General features: G+C 54.8%; 1 non-coding gene across 1 annotated transcript; it reads right to left on the bottom strand.

Moving 5' to 3' along the window:
* Positions 1 to 12,833: 12,833 nt before the first annotated feature.
* Positions 12,834 to 12,940, bottom strand: LOC136150345 (U6 spliceosomal RNA). Its single transcript, XR_010659780.1, has one exon. It is a non-coding gene; the product is annotated as a U6 spliceosomal RNA (small nuclear RNA).
* Between the last annotated feature and the right edge of the window lie 1,750 nt (positions 12,941 to 14,690).

The raw sequence follows: 14,690 nt of genomic DNA, 5'->3' as shown, positions 1-14,690 counted from the left end.
TCTGCCCATTAGCCTCGTGACCTGCTCAGCCCCCTTTCCTTGCATGTTATTGCCTCCTGGCCAGTGAGGGCAGCACATGGAGCAAACCGAGTTCTGAGAACACGGAAGAGGTGGGGCAGGGCTGAAGGCCGAGCTCATGCGGGAAACCCCTCCCTCCTTGGTCCCCTCCCTATTAGGCGACAGACACAGGGGCCATAGAGGACGGAAGTCAGGGCATGGGGGGAGAACAGCCTGGCATCAGGGGCTCCACAGGGTGCCGCTGGGGAGCCTGGGAAATTCCCTCCCATCTCTGAGCCTCAGTTACCTGGAGTGTAAAGTGGGCAGAGGCCCCACACCCATCCCAGGGCCTGTGTCTTGAGGTCGGTCACAGTCTGGCTCCCCGTGCACCTTCTGGTGGAGTCCTGACTGAACAGGAGTTGAATAGAAACACAGATTCGGTTCTGGCTGTCTTCTTGTCACCGCCCCCCTCCCCGCCCCCCAGGGGTCCTGTCAGCCTACCCAGAATCTCTCCTGATCAGCAACTGTGATCCCAGCCTCGCCCACCCTGCTGCCCCTCTGGCTTCCCTCTGGGGTCTCCAGCCTCAGGGCCTTTGCACTTGCAGTTGCCCTGCTTGAACTCATATTTGCAAGCCAAGCCACCCTTCATCTGTCCCCACATCTGCCCCGCTGTCCTCAGCCCTCAGAGCCACCCACTCATTTCCTGCCCATCACTGAAATTTTGAGAGCAGAACACTCGCTCAGGCCCAGTTCCCCTAGGAGGCTGAAGTCCCATGAGATCCCACTGCCCACCCTGGTGTCCAGCACACTGGATGTGTTCAGTGATGCCCAGGGAGTTCTGAAGTCCATATGGGTTTATATATAAAAGAGCTGGACTGTCGCAGGGTGTGGCCCCAGACAGGTCTGGAGTGGGCTCTGTCCAGGGAGGGGCCCAGCACTAGGAATGCCTCTGGGGGCCTGTCTGACGCCACCTGCCCCTGAGTGGGGAGACTAAAGTCTCAGGGGCCCTGCATGCAGCCAGACAGGTTCCAGCCGGTTTGGCAGGATTGCTGTGGATGGCACTCAGCCCTTCCAAACTGTGGCCAGGTCACTTGGGGAAAGGCGCTTCATCCCTCAGGTCCCCCTCCTCCTGCCTTCTGTTCAGGAACCACACCCCAACAGCACCCACCAGGTGCCTCCCACAGACCAGAAATGAGCACGAAGGGCAGGTTGGGGCTGTGTGGAATTTACAGGTCGAGAATGTCCAGTTATACCTCATGGCCGGCCACGGGGGGTGGGGGAGTATCAGGGCTCTTGCACGAGCTCCATTGGCTGGGGATACCGTAGCCTGAGATGGGTTCTGACGGCAGGCGGGTTGGGTGGAGGGGATCAGAATAGATGAGTGGGGAAAAGAGGCAGGGAAGGGGAGGGAAGGAGCCCAGGTTGGGCTGCACTGGTGGGCAGGCCCCCGCTGAGGGCACCTGGGCTCCCCCACCTGCCAGGCCCCCAGAGATACTCATGCAAGGGTTTCTCCTGCAGGCAAGGACACCCAGCCTCTAACTCAGGCTCGGTCCCCTGAGGGGGTCTCTGCCATCATATTCCCAAAGCACACACGTGAATCTAATCACCAGACAACACCTGACAGACCCAAAGTGACAGACGTTGTATAAAGCAACTCTGTCCAGTCGTGGAAAACGAAGGAAGGCAGAGAGCCGTTTTCAGCATTAAAGGAAGTGAGATAGATGTGGCCCTGGCCTGTGGGGGTAGGGTGGGGGAAAGGGTTATAAAGACTGTTGTTACTGGGCTGGTGACAAAGTTTGAAGTGGACCATATACCAGGTCTATTGGCGTAAACTTTGTGAATTCTATCACTGCCCTTGAGAAGAGAATGCCCTTGATCTCAGGACCCCAAGGGATCACCTGGAAGTCTTCACAGTGAAGGGCCTGAGGTGTGCAGTTGACCATTGAGTGAACACCTCAGAAAGAACACCGAAGAACACCTCAGCAAACATGTATACGTGATACGACACCCCGCGTAACTCTCATGTATGACACATACAGCGTAGCATCATGTTAGTCCCCATGTCATCACAAAGCATGATGAGAGAACAAACCTGATGAGACGCTGACCATAGTGATACCAGGTGAAGGGTATCCTGGAAGTTCTTTCTTTACTCTCATAAATTTTCTGTAGGTTTAGAATTATTCCCGAACGGAAATTTTAAAGGCCCTGGACTGGGTCCCTCAGTCCTTGGGGAGATGCCCCCTTTACCACTCACAGCCCAGCTGGCAAGTCATCACCTGGCCTCCTTCCCTGAAGAGGCACAACTGGGTAACCTGGCCTCTTCGTGTAACATTGTATCATGAGCATTTTCCTGTGTAACAAAAACTTCCAAAACACCACTCTGAGTAGTTCCCAGTAGGCCTCAGCTCTTTCCTTTTGACACCTTTCTAAACAACACTTTGTCTGATCACCTCTGCCGCGCCTCTGCTCAGCCTCTTTGGGGAGATTCTAAGGTGGGAGGCCGGGGTGGGGAGGGGGACACTGCTGGCTTTTAAAGGCACTTGGCAGGTCCCACCTGGTGGCATCCCAGCATTCCAGAAAGGGTGAACCATCACCACGCCGGCCACTCTGGGCACCTGTCCTCCCCACTTCCTGACTGCGGGTTCGTGGTAAACTATTAAGACCTGAGCCAGTCCAGCACGCCCCAGGTGGGCCTCACTGTTTCCCTCAAGTGGAGTGCACCCATTTTTGGTCTTTTCCTTCTCTACATTGTCTGAATCCTTGGCCTGCTTTCCTCCGTCTTCTCATCACCATGTGCTGGTCGTGAGGATGCAGGTGAGGGCAGGTCTGGGGAAAGCAGGAACAACACAGGGAGGCCAGGGTGCCGTGCCCCCGGGGTCCACCCTGGCTCTGCCAGCCTGAGGCCCCTCCTCTGCCAGCACTGAGGGAGCCACCAAGAAGAGGGCTTGGGACCAGAACCCCTGCCAAGAGCCCTGCGATGTGACATCACCCGTACCAGAGGGACTGATCCTCTTGCTGGCGATTCCTCCCCTTTTCGGGGAAGCAGAGCAAGCAGTCCCCCGGGAAGGGCAGCAGGCCAGGAGTCTAGTGTTCATGAAGCCACGTCACAGGAGGAATGTCGACTGCCGGAACATTCCCAGAGTCGTAAAGAGAGGCCTGCTTGGCCCCAAACCAAAACCCAAATTAGTCCTGAGGGAGATTTCGCAACTTCCTCTGGGAGCAACCTCCCAGCCGGCGGTCAGGGATCCTGCCTGAGGACGACCCCAGCCCCTTTCTGCCTGCCTGTGTCTCTCCCCATCCTGGGCGGGGAGGCAGCAGGGGCTTCACCCCGAGAGAGAGCCCCCCACAGGATCTGGTGGGCAGGGTGCACTGGGAGCCAGGTGAGGCCCTGGAGGGAGACGGGCCCTCTGGGCTCAGCCTGCGCCTTCCCTGTGACTCGGGAGGGAAGGCCTGGTACCTGGCACCCCGTCTTCCCAGCCTGCCCCTCATTCCCGAGGAGCCCCCATCCACCTGGAGGAGCCCAGGGTGGGGTGGTTGGTGGCAGCCTCTGGAGAGCTGTAACTGGACTTCCTGGGGGACATACCTGTTGGCACCTGCAGCATCACAGGAGAAGTGTTTGTAAGGGGGCCCCACACCAACACCCCCAGCCCTGGAGACAGGGTTGAGGGGATGCCATCAGCCTTGGTCCCAAGTCATATGCCTCAGGCCTCCCGGGCCATGGAGCCCAGAGCTCTGGAGGACCGGACTGACCACCTCCCCGCTGGATTGGGAGGGACTAGCCCTGTTAGGACTCATGCTCCAAATAAGTTGAAAACAAGTTATAATTTCATATGCAGAATTAACCTGTTAGATAGTAATTCCACTTACAAGTAAAAATAAACCCAAATGAACTGAACACAGGGACTCAAAGATATACTTGTACACCCATGTTCACAGCAGCATCATTCAGCCAAAGACAAACCACCCAAGTGTTGGGACTTCACTGGTGGTCCAGTGGTTAAGGCTCCAGCTTCCACTCCAGAGGGTATGGCTTCAATCCCTGGTAGGGGAACTAAGATCCCACATGCTATGTGGAGCAGCAAAAAAATTAAATAAGTGAAGTAAGAAATTACCCACGTGCCATTAACATATGAATAGACGACATAGTATGGTCCATCCACACAATGGAATATTACTCAGCCTTAAAAAGGAAAGAAACTCTGACACCTGCAAGGACATGCATGAACTTTGAGGACATTAGTGAAATAAGTCAGACAAAGGACAAACACAGCACGATTCCATTCATAGGTGATCCCTAGAGTTTCCAGTCCATGGAGACAGGAAGTGGAAGGTGGGGCCCACGGGCTGGGGGAGGGGTAGGGAGTGAGGGTTTCAGAGATTCAGCTTGGGAAGATGAACAAGTTCTGGAGATGATGGTGGTAATGGTTGGACAATGTGAATGGACGTAAAGTCACTGAACTAAACAGTGAACTAAACTGAACAGTTAAAGTGGTACGTTTGTTACATGTATTTTACACGTACCCCAGAAAAGTTCCTCCCTCCCTCTCCCTCTCCCAGCTAAGCTTCTGCGCTGAGGGCTGGGGCCTGTGCAGGTCTCCAGCCACTGTCTGCTGCACAGACTCCGGCTGTGGACGAGACTGGGACGCCTATGTTTAGGAACCAGGTTCAGCTACACCACACACTAGTCTAGTGGCTTAAACAGACGGAGTCCACGGATCGGGGATGGCGTGAGACTCGGCTCTGTAGAGCTGGGCCCCCGGCTCCTATCTGGTCACCCTGGGGCATTTCTCTCGCCCACAAGACTAGAGATGGTTCACAGCTACCTCCCTGTCCTTACCACCAGGAAGGACAGGAGAAGGGGCGCTTCCTTCCTTGCTTGCAGACGCTGGCACTGGCTGCTCCCTGCACGCTGGGAAGATGTCAGCTGCCTCCCATCTCCCTGTGGCAGCAGCTGTGGGGAAGCGCTGCCCAACGGCCCTTCCAGAGACTGTCACAAGACGTGCAGTCAGGTGACGGCCTCCAGCTGCAGTGCCCAAGGACTCCTCGGTGGGCCAGAGCCTACCACTGCCGGCTCAAGCCCCTCCCCCACCTGCCCAAGCCCCTCCCCTGCCGACTAAAGCCCCGCCCTTGCCTGCTCAAGCCCCGCCCCATGCCTGCTTAGGCCCCTACCCTGCCTGCTCAGGCCTCGCCCCACTCACCACAGGCGGTCCCCCAATGATTCTTGTGAATCTAGTTTGTCTTGTTGTCCACTTCTGCGAGGGCCCAAAGTGCCATCTTTGCTCAAGGCTGCAGCCCCAGTCCAAACCACCTAAGTGAACCAAGAAAACACAGCGGGCGCTGCAGAAATTGCGCAGACCCCCGCAGACTGCCGAGCACTGGGAACCAGCCTCATGCTGGCGCACCTGAGAGCGGCTCCCGGTAACAACGGCTGGGCCCTTTGCCAATGAAAACAGGAGGCGAAAGTGAGGACCAAGCTGTCTGCGGCGGGGGGGGGCCTTCCTGCCACCTGCAGGGCGGGGTCTTCCGGAGCCCACAGAGGGCACAGAGGGAAAATAGCTGCTCTGGCCAAGGCAGCCTCGACCTGGGCACCTGGAGCCCAGGATGGGGTTTGTTGCCAGCGACCTTTTCCCCTACAGCTGCTCTGTCTGTGGAGATGCTATTTAGGCCGTTCATGCCCCCATGCCCCTGCCACTGGCGAGCAGGGGAGGAGAGGACATGAAGCCTGCTGCAGGAGGGCTGGACACCTGTCTGCGAGGCTCCTGACAAGCCTGGTCTGCAGGTGAAGTGCCCCATCACGGCAGACACAATGCGGGGGGTGGGGTGGGGGAGGCCAGGGTTGGGCTGAGAAGGCAGAAGTAGGCACCAGCAGGGCTGACCTGGGGCAAAGCCACAGACAATGATCCTAGATCGTTCCAGAATCCTCTGGATGACCGACCAGTCGATTCCCTTCTGGAGAAAGACTGACCTTGTGTGCAGACCCTGGCCTGGAGTGGGCAGGGTGCCGACACAGAGGTGTGTGGAGCACCGTGTCAGATCAGGAAGGGGTGAGCAGGCTGCAGTCCGAGGCTCCAGAGAAATGAAAAGTTAGAGGGTGGGCCAGGATGGGTCAGAGAGGTGGACGGGAGGGCGGGTAGGATCCTGGGTGGGGTTGTGCCGGGCAGGGAGGAGGATGGTCTCCTGGCTTTCCATGAAGGACCAGAGACAGGACAGAGGGTGTGTCAGCCTAGGGAGTGGGCAGGTGGTCTACAGAGGGAGGCTGAGAGTGGGGGATCCCTAGGACAGAAACCAGAAAGGACAGAGAGGAGGAATGACAAATATGATTACACAAGAGCAGGAGGAAATGCCTCCAAACGCCGAGCACAAGACAAAACAAACACGCAAACCCCCATCAGCAGGGCTGCAAGTGAGACAACCAGTTGAGGAAACGTAACCCATCAACAGAACAGGTGGAGAGCTACCATCCACCATGTAAAAAGATCACACAAATCAGCAAGAAAAAGGCAAACAGATAGCAATCCGGAAAAGGACACCAAGAGGTGACATGCCCAGGTACCACAAGCGTCAGATGGGTGTCCCACATGTGACCCAGGGGCAGAGAGGCAGAAAACAGGACAAGACGCCACGGGCCCATCAGGTCGGCACAAACTTGCAGTGGACGAGGACATCAATGAGGACATGAGGAGAGAGCCCTGGGGCAAGAGCATTGCGGGAGCAAAGCTGCGCAGCAGGGGCTGGGGTGGGGTGGGGGGACACCCACCAGGTTAGGGAATCTGTACACATGCGCTCCTTCATCCAAGGCCATGCCCCCGTGAGGAGCAGGCCAGGGGAGTATTTGCCCTAGTGTGTGCAAGTCCAGGCACATGACCCCTGGTTACGTTGGTTACAATTCAGATTTCTATCAACAAAGGATCATTGAATGATAGTGTATGTTCACAAGATGAGAAAGCCCACAGCAGCTATGAACTATACAGTGGATCTGTGTAGACTCCTCCCCTCCTCTCCCTCTCCCCTTCCCCTCTCCCTCCTCCTCTTCCTGGCTCACTTGTTAAGCCAGTTTGAGTTGATTTTCTTCACTTGCAACCAAAAGAACCCTGACTAACACTCTGATTGCAATGGTAACAACTGGCTTAGGGCATTATCTTGAAGAGACCTAACATGTGCATTGCAGCCAGGTGGGGTGTGGGGTGCTGGGTGCATACTAAGTGGGGTTTCCTGCTTCTGCCCCAGGACCCAGAAGCAAGCTGGGCCTCTCAAGTGGGGGCTGAGAAGGGGCCCCGGTGCAGCTTGCGGGGGGGTCAAGGTGGCTCCACCATCCTATCCAGCACCCTAAATGCCACAGGGGTGGTCAGTCTTGAGTGAAGTCCTTTTCAAAACTGACCCACCTGCAAGGGAACACCCAGCCCTTCACATCAGAAGTTCCACAGAGTTGTGACGCCACTAATGGAGACCCCACTAAGCCTGCTTTGTGCTACATCTGCCAAACCAGGTCACCACCCTCCTCTGGGTCCATCACTGCCAATTCTCCATAAATTCAACCCACACAGACACGTACACAAATTGTAAGTATACAGTTCAACAAACCTTAAAAAGTGAACATGCCTGTGGGACCAAAGCCCAGATAAGAACCAGAACCTCATTGGCACCCAGAGTCTCCTTGCCCCACCTGCTGCCATTCCCCAGGGTCACGGCCTTCCTGGTGTCCCACCGGCAGATAGGTTTTGCCTGGTTTTGAACTTCATGCTCAGAACAAAATCACGCAGCTGAATCAACCATATCCAGCATCTCCTCTTGGATGTCACACCTGTGAGAGGCACGTGTCTCCCCCAGTAGCAGCAGGCATTCAACGGCATAGGACCCCCGGCTGAAGACACACAATGTACCCATTTTACTGCTCATGGACGTTCAGTTGTTTCCAGGGTTTTCCCTGTTTTAGGAACCATGCTGCTCTGGCACTTTGATTCTCTGCCATGGTCACTCATTGGATGGAGGGTCCACAGATGGAGACTGGACCGTGTCTGCTTTCGGTTCCCCCTTTCCTGTGCAGAACCAGGAGCTGCCCTCCCCCTCCGGGGTGTTGCCTGTCTCCACTCTGGTCCTAGGCCAGCCAGAGGATGGAATTCTCCGAATGTCTTCAGCAGGCTGGGCCCCAGGACTTGTGTAGTTTTCTCAGCAATGTAAAGGGTCACCTGGCTCCTTGTCATCAAGCCTTTGTGAGCAGGACCAGGTGACCCTGTTGAAGGAAGGTCGGGAAGAGAGAATCCTGTTTCACTCTGGACCAAAACTGTAGACCTGTGGTAACATCTATACTAGTTAGGAACTGTATTTAACTACAAGTAGCAGAGACCTAGGAAATAGTGGCTTAGATAAAATAGAGGTCTATTCTCACAGGTCCAAGAAGTCAGGTATTCCCAGGACAGGTGTGATAATTCTAGAGCACCATCGGTAACCCCCAATCCTTTCTGTTCTGCATATTTAGAGTTTGGCTCCATTCTCAAGGTCACAAAATGGCCTCTGGAGTGCCAGACATCATGTATATGTTCCAAGCAGGGAAAAAAGGGAAGAAAATAAGTGGTGCACATGTGCATGCATGCTAAGTTGCTTCAGTCATGTCCAACTCTCTGTGACCCTGTGGACTGTAGCCTGCAGGCTCTTCTGTCCATGGGATTTGCCAGGCAAGAATACTAGAGTGGCTTGCCATGTCCTCCTCCATGGGATCTTCCCCACACAGGGACTGAACCCGCATCTTGTCTCCTGCTTTGGCAGGTGGGTTCTTTACCACTAGCGCCACCTGGGAAGCCCAAGAGGAGCATACACAGCTCTTTACTGGAAGTTCCACCCAATAGCTTCTGCTTGTGTCTCTGGCTATCCTGCTTGCTAGGGAGGTGGAAAAGCAGTCTTAGCTGCTCACCTGGTCATCTTGGAAGAAGGGGAGATGAGACATTAGGCAGGTGACAAGCAGGCTGCTGCTCAACATCCAAGCCCTGTTTCCTTCTGCCTTCTGTGGTTCGTCCTCCTCCTTCACTGGAGGTACACAGAGCCCCTTGGGAATGCACGCGGTCTCGCCTCTCCTCGAGAACAGGGCTTATCATCCATAATCATGGGTGCTTTCCGAGATGAGGGATAAGAGCTGCTCTCTTACGGGGTCAGGTCAGTGGGCCTGAGCTCTGTGGGGGGATTGACGCCAGAGTCTCTGGCTGGTTCTGGAAGCAGTTCCCCATACCAACAATTGTTGATGTGAGTGGTTTATTGGGGAGAAGCCCCACCCCAGCCAAATGCTGCAGGAGGCTCAGGGTGCAAATTCCATCTTGGGGAAGTAGGTGGGGTCCGGCCCTCATGGGTCACTAGCTGGGGCCTTTGGGATGGGCTGGGGGAGGGTCACCCACAGGCTCCACCTAGGGAGGCCAGGCTGGGGTGCAGGAGTGAGACCTGTGAGGCGGGGGCACACATGGGCAGTTCAGGGGGTGCACGGGTCTGATGAAAGGGACCCAATAGGTGTAGGCAAGTGTCAACAGCATCCGCAGCACCCCTGAGAGGTCTGGGGGGGAAACAGAGGCCCAAGGAAGGGACAGGGCGTGTTCCGATGTCAGAGATGAGACGCTGTTCTGCCCTGAATGTCACCAAAGACCCAGGTTATGCCAGCACGTGCGTTCCTCTCTTGCTTAGGCCAGCTGTGTGCAAAGACCAAGCTAGCCCTCCAGATGGGGATGCCTGGCCCTCCAGACAGGGGTGGAGCACCTGGCCCAGGTGTTTCTCCTAGGATGAGTCTCAGACTCACCTGGTCACTGGCCCCCATGTCGTCACCAGAAAGCGGTCAATCTAAGACATGACCACAGCACCAGGGTGTGTAAACTTGGGGCCTCCTGAAGAATGGGCATGCAGAAAGGCAGGTGACCAGGCCTCTGGAGGGGCTCCAGGAGGAGACAGGCTAGTCTGCCAGCTGAACCCAGGGTTAACCAGCTTCTCTTTGGGAGGAAGGAGGTGACTCGCCACTGACACAGCCTGTGGTCAAGAAGGTGCCCCTGACAGCGGGCTCAGAGAGCTTGTGGGTCCCATTGCAGTGGAGGTAGGGGCTGTAGGTAGTTGCTTTGTGCACAGGCACATAGAGTTAGAGCCCCCACAAATCCCAGCTTCACTAGATTTTACCACTGATTGGCTGTGTGACCTTAGGCAAGTTAATAAACCTCTCTGGGCCTCCACTGCCTTAGAATGGAGGGTTTGGGAGGATTCGATAAGTTACTTTGATACTTGGCCCACAGCAGACTCCCACAGGGATGATGATGGTGGTGGTGATGGTTCAATGAGGAGCATCTGCAATTTCCTTCTTGGCCGTGGGAAAGGCTCACTGTTGCCTCCGTGGCAACTTCCTCCACCTGGGTCCCCTCCTGCCTCCCAGAGGAGCTGGACCCAGACAGCTGGGCTCCTAACACAGACCTCTTGCCCAGAGGACATGCCATGAATAGCCCTCCATGCAGGCCCACGCCCAGGAGCTAGTGCTGCTGTCTGCTCTGCTGTCTGCATGAAGCTCCTCCTGGATGCTGCCCACTGAGACTGTGTAGTCCAGGCAGCCTAGTGAACACTGTTCCCTCAGGAGCATCAGCATTCCTGGGCCACCCAGGTTCTCCAAGAACTCCTCCCCCGACACACACCTGCTTGTTATGGTATCCCTCACCAGTGGTCTTTTAACTCTACTTGCATACCTCCGAGGACAGGGGCTCATGACCTCTTAAGGTCACACCTCTAATCATTTGAAAGCTTGTCCGTGTCCTGAGCCAACACCCACCTCTCCACTGGTCTGGCTTTGCTTCCAGGGGGCAGTGAAAATCCTGCTGGTCCGTGAGAGCAGAAGCCCAGACAGTGTGACCACCCAGCAGTTACTACCTGTCCCCCAGCTGGTCTTGAACTGCTGGGCTGTGGACAGACCAGGCACAGCAATTCCTCCCCTCTTCTTCCTCCTCCTCTGCCCTTGAAGGCACCAGGCAGCTTCAAAACCTTTATGTGTCACGTGAACACAGTTACATAAATATTACGTGTGCATGATTTTAAGGATCATAAGTGATGAGATTTCAAGGTGACAAGATTCTTTGTCTTTCTTTTGGAGAAGATATTTGAATGCAGTGCTTTTTTGGGAAGGAGAGTGGGAGGCAGAGGTGGTTCTGTTTCAGAAACTTGCCTCTCCCAGGTCCTGGGCCCAGCTGGACACCTGCAGGGTGGATCAGGCTCACATCTGGGCATGCACTCCTGGCTATGCCCAGATGTGGGTGTCATGTTGCAAACACAGGCCATTTCTGATGCCAGCGAGGGGGCTTGTTCTGCCATGGGGGGCACACACACTTATGGGGGGGTCCTTAAGAAACAGGCCCCGGGCGGGGGTGGGGGGTGGGGTACAGGCGCCTCCCACACATACTTGCGCACAAGTATTCAGAGCAGCACAATTCACAGTAACCAAGAGGTGGAAGCAGGCAAAGGTCCATCCACAGACGAACCAAGTGTGGTCCATACCCGCGATGGAGCATTACTCCGCTTTAGAAAAAGAGGCGATGCCGACCCTGGTTCCAATGTGGATGAAGCTGAAGACATTATGGTGAGTGAAACACGCCAGACACAAAAGGACTAATATTGGGCTGCATGACCCACTTACATAAGACACCCAGAGCCCCAATCCATAGACACAGGAGGTGGTGCCCAAGGGCTGGGGAAGGGGTGGGGAGAGAGGGCTTAATGGGGACAGTTTCGCTTTGAGAAGATGAACAATTTCTGGAGGTGGAGGGTGGTGACGGTTGCACAACAACGTGAACACAACGCCACCCAGCTGCATACTTTAAAATTATTAAAATGGTAAATGCTACTGTTAAGAGTACTTAACGATAACAAAAATACTAACACAACAACCCCACCCCCGCCCCCCGACATAAACACACGATCACCCGGGGAGGCGCCTCTGCTGGGTGACTGGTCTGTGGGCGGAGTGCGTCTTCGCGTGTTTGCACGCCTCGGTGCAGGGCAAGTGCGCAACGCAGGCGTTTCGGAGGGAAACTGAGTCTGGGGGTGGGGGGTTGCGGCTGGGCCTGTCTCGGCGCTCCTTTCCGAGCCCGAGTCCATCGGGGGCCGGCCTCGAGGGAGGAGGACGGGGGGCTGCTTAGGCCCCCGGAGCAGACCGCCCCCTCGCAGGCGGATCAGATAGGAGGCTTGGCTCGAGCCTCAACATCAGGTAGGCCTAGCGGGGCAGGCACCGCACACGCCCTGCCCGCAAACGCTACCCTCCCGCCACAGCTGCCCCTGAGGCCACGCCGGCCCCCGAGGCCACGCCCGGCTGCGCGGCCGCCGAGAGGACGGGCGCCACCTGCCGGCGAGGAGGACGCTGCGCGGGTCGGGCGGGGCTTCCTCAGGCTGCCCGCGGATCTCCGCGCCCTGGGATGACAGCTTTATCTTCCAAGTCTGAGCCCAGAGCCCCCTCTGAAAGCCCGGCCGGGGTCGTTCCCAGCCCCCCAAACCCCAATCGCGGGGGCGGCGGGCCTCTGGGCCCCATCTCTGCTCCGTCCTCCAGTACGGCCTCATCCTACCCCGACCACATCTACCAAGACCCCATTTCCAGAAAGAGGTCACATCACCGGCCTGGGGATGTGAATTTGAATGCACGCTAGTGAACTCAGTAGAGCCTCTGATGTTTCCTCCTCCCGGGAGCCTTCCCCGACCGCCGGGACCAGCCACTGTCCTCCGAGCCGGACACCTGCGGTGTAGGCGGGGGTCTGCACTGGACTTGCCTCACCGCGCCCAACTCTGGGAAGGGGAGTCACAGCCTCATCCTTTTTTTTTTTTTTTGAAGACTGAACTGTAAAAATATGGAACGCTTCACGAATTTGCGTGTCATCCTTGCGCAGGGGCCATGCTAATCTTCTCTGTATCGTTCCAATTTTAGTATATGTGCTGCCGAAGCGAGCACTCATCCTTTTTTTAAATTGACTGTGCCTCGTGGCTTGTGGGATCTTAGCTGGAATAGAATCCTGGGCCCTCTGGTACTGGAAGCAAAGAGTTCTAAGCGCTGGACCGCCAGGGAACTCCCCAGTCCTGCACCATTCTTATGTGGCAGGAATGGGACCAGCCCCACGGGTGTATTCAAACTGCAACACGTTTTTTTTTTCTCTTTTGGACTATTTCAAATGGAATTCAGCATTCACAGGATGAACCCACAGAAAACTATCAGATCTCAGTGGTATGGCGTGTTTCATAAAGCAAATCTCAGTCTTTACCCAGATAGCTCAGTGAATGGCTATAGTTCAAATGGTTGAAAGCAAAACAGAAGGAACACTGTTGTCCTGGATGTTTTATTTAATTCTTGACCCTGCCAGCCAGCAATGTCAAAAACCATGTTCGAGATGGCTTTGCCCCCAGTGCTTATGGAAGTCAGGGAGGCCTGGGGCAGGGGAACAGATTTCTGCCCAAGCACTTATTGTATATGACCAGCCAGCAAATGGGTGTGGACCACGTAAGTAGCAAAATGGAAACATGCTCCTGAGATTAAAATGTTTTCAAAAGCGAATCAAATGCAGAAAGTGCTAAAAAGAAAGGTTACATCAGCACACTGTGCCACATTTGGGAAATGGGCGGGGTGTGACCTGTTGCTGAGCAACTGAACCTGGCCAGCAGGGAGGCCTTGGGCAAGCCCTCTGCTTCTTGTCATAAGAAGGAAAAAAAAAGCTTTTATTCAAAGTAGATGACATCTGGTTACACAGAACAACAACCATTAATATCACTCACCCGTGTCTGTCACTGGCCCTCTGTCCTCATTAAAACCCCCATAAAATGGCAGCAAAACCCTGGTTCCCTGGTGAACACGGCACCCTAAGACCTCCACTGCTGGTGTTCAGGAACTTTCCAACTTCAGGCTTTAAAAATGACACTCAAGGACCTCCCTGGTGGTTCAAATGGTTAGGAATCCACTTGCCCATGCAAGGCACGTGGGTTTGATCCCTGGTCCAGGAAGATCCCACGTGCCTCTCAGGGCCACAACTAGTGAAGTCCATGCAATCTCAAGCCGCACCAAGAGAGGCCACCCAGTGAGAAGCCTGCGCACTGCAACTAGGGAAAGCACGTGTGCAGCAGTGAAGACCCAGAACACCCCCCAAAATTAATACTTTTAAAAAATGACACTCAAGTGTAGGTTTAAAACTTTGCCTGTATTTTGGATCACTTCTTCTGTATGGGCCCTTGGAAGTGGAATTCCTAAGTCAAAGGGAAAAATAATTTTTAAGTTTTTTGATGAGAGATTTCAAACTGGTGGCTGCAGAGCCATTTTGTCTTCCAGCTGAGTCTGATTTGTTGCTGTTGTTTAGTTACTCAGTCGTTTCCGACTGTTTGCGACACCGTGGACTGTAGCACACCAGGCTGCCCTCTCCTTTACTATCTCCCGGAGCTTGCTCAAACTCATGTCCATTGAGTCTGATTTGCCCCATGCAAATTTTTTTAATTCATGTCAACGTTTCAAAGAAAGAGGAAAAAAGAATAAAAGAATAAAGATTTCCCATTGGAATTCAGATTTCCAGCTTGTCTTAGAAAAGCAGAGCTACCCAATCAATCAATGTAATACATCACATTAATAGAACAAAGGGAAAAAGCCATATGGTGATCTCAACTGATACAGAAAACACATTTCACAAAAGCCAGCGCCCCTTAGGATAAGACACTCACCAAAC

The sequence above is a fragment of the Muntiacus reevesi genome, chromosome 18 (genome assembly GCF_963930625.1).
Source record: "Muntiacus reevesi chromosome 18, mMunRee1.1, whole genome shotgun sequence".
In the NCBI taxonomy this organism is placed as follows: Eukaryota; Metazoa; Chordata; class Mammalia; order Artiodactyla; family Cervidae; genus Muntiacus; species Muntiacus reevesi.
The sequence above is the reverse complement of the archived record's forward strand: the minus strand, read 5'-3'. Positions and strand labels throughout refer to the sequence as shown.